This window comes from Fragaria vesca, linkage group LG3 (genome assembly GCF_000184155.1).
Source record: "Fragaria vesca subsp. vesca linkage group LG3, FraVesHawaii_1.0, whole genome shotgun sequence".
NCBI classification, from domain to species: Eukaryota; Viridiplantae; Streptophyta; class Magnoliopsida; order Rosales; family Rosaceae; genus Fragaria; species Fragaria vesca.
The window spans coordinates 14,243,288-14,245,546 of record NC_020493.1 but is presented as its reverse complement, the minus strand read 5'-3'; positions in this window follow the sequence as shown (position 1 = coordinate 14,245,546).

The window sequence follows — 2,259 nt, the reverse complement described above, 5'->3', positions numbered from 1 at the left end:
AGATGAATAAGTTTAGGTTGGATATGAACCTCCACCTATAATCCGCATATGTAGGAACCTTGTCAGGCGATCTCATTCACTGCTAAATTGCGGATTGTCACTTTGATGAGACAATATTCCCGCCGTTAGGGGGAGATAAGAACACAAGTGTTTAAGTGGAACGACGTGAATTGTCGTGGTTTGTCCCCACTAAGTCTCATCTTGATCTCAAATGCTTATAGTGTTAAAGTGACGAGATCACATGCTGCAAATATGTCTGCAAGGACTGATGTCCTACAAAAGGACATGGCGCGACCAAAAAGTGTTGGTCTTGACGCCATCACCATGAATGGTGATATGGTGACGCCATATAGTGGCAAAATTGGTGTCACAAGGCCGTGTGGCTCCCTAAAAGGAGGGAGGCCCTTAGGTTCGATATTGTCTTGCACTAGAAAGAAAGCGAGCTTGGCACAATCTGATCCATTGATCAGTGATATGTCCGTCTTATGAAGTCTGAATTGTGATTATCGTTGAGGGACGCCTCAATGTCAAATCCAATCCATATAGAGATCTCTACAAGTATTACAGTAGTGTACATGAGGACGTGAGATAATGAGTCTACTATCGAACCACCATTCGTTGATGGATATCAACTTAGTTGATTGGCCTAATGGAAAGATGCGATCCAGCTTTAACAAAGAGATAGGTCCTTGGGCAGGTGATGCCAACACCGCAAGCTAAACCCTATCAACTATGCCTTTGTTAGATAGCGTAGTGAGAGTAAGAGCTTAGACTCACCTTATGGCGCAAGGTCTTTCACTAACACGCACTGGGATCAACTACGATGAGATATGCTCTCGTAATAGATGTCATTGAACTCCACTATTTTGTCAGTTTGGTAGTTTCCGAATAACTGAACATGCAGCCTATGAATGTGGTCATAATAACATCTCTATGGGATCAGAGATATACATGAAGATCTTAAACGGACTTCATTCATCCGAATCAAGTGGCTCCAAACCACAGGAGCATGCGTTTGCTAAATGTATTAAAACGCACATGGACTCTACTTGATTTGGAAGGGATATGGTGAATTATGCCTTTGCGTGTTCATTCCGGATTTACATGGACTCTTGATGGATCAAGAGATGCCAATATGTATCAACATCCGAAGAAAAAGATCTTGGGAAGACATGGTCTCGATAAGGCACTCGATGACTGTATTGATGATGATTTTCCATCAATCGGCTTAGGCGCTCTATAACTAGTGAGGCCTACATATACTCCCATGATTAGTCAAGGTCTTTGCTCTAAAGAGAGATCCGTTGTTTTGTCTAAAGCAAGATGACAAATATGTGTTAAGAGATGGAGTTCCCGTCTAAGTACAATTAGACGCATCAATGTACTCAACACGATACGAAAGACTTGACATCTCATTCGTTATGAAAAGTTGTAAAGCTAAGTGTAGCTATGCGCCCACGTAACGCCAATGTAATGGCAGTAACTCCTTTTTCAATACTTAATGGTATGAAAGGTTGAGGCTTATTCTATCACTACATAAGAAAGACACATCAAAAGCGAAATCAGAATCTGCCAAGTTTTGTAGGTCAACTTCCACGGGACCTATAGGAAATCTCACTCACTGGAAAATGGTGAAATTGGTACCATTGGAAAGGTCTATGTGTCTACTTTCCAGAGACACCAACCATTTGATCATACATATCATATTGAGTGAGTTATGGCCGTTTTTGTAAAGTAGGACGAATCTGTCCGAGAATCTGATTTTGGCAAAACAGTCAACTTCGACCGGACTTTGTGAATAGCTCCTGATGAACCAGAATGTGTGTAATATACGGTTGGAAAGCTAAATGAGTCTAGTTTCCAAAACCGTTTACGGTTCGTTCATATGTATTTCCTAGAGGAAGTTACGACTGTTCTAGTAATTGAAGGTCATGCTGCGCGGAAACCTGATTTCCTGCACGAACTTATGTTTTGTAGTTCACAAGCGACATTCTCCTCAAGATCTAAGTGTAAAAGAATCATTTGTAGGACAATACGGCATGATTTAGTTTAATCATTGTCTAATGCCACATTTGAAGACATGTTAAAAAGACATTGACATGCTAAGTTGTTGAAACTTCCGTGATTAGTGAGAATCAGGAAGAGCCCTATGATTGATGTAAAGATCAGGGGGAGGTGCGAACTTCAGGGGGAGTCTAGCACATACATACATACTTGTCACTATCAAATGTGAAGGGTGCGTTGTACTTCTTTTTCTCC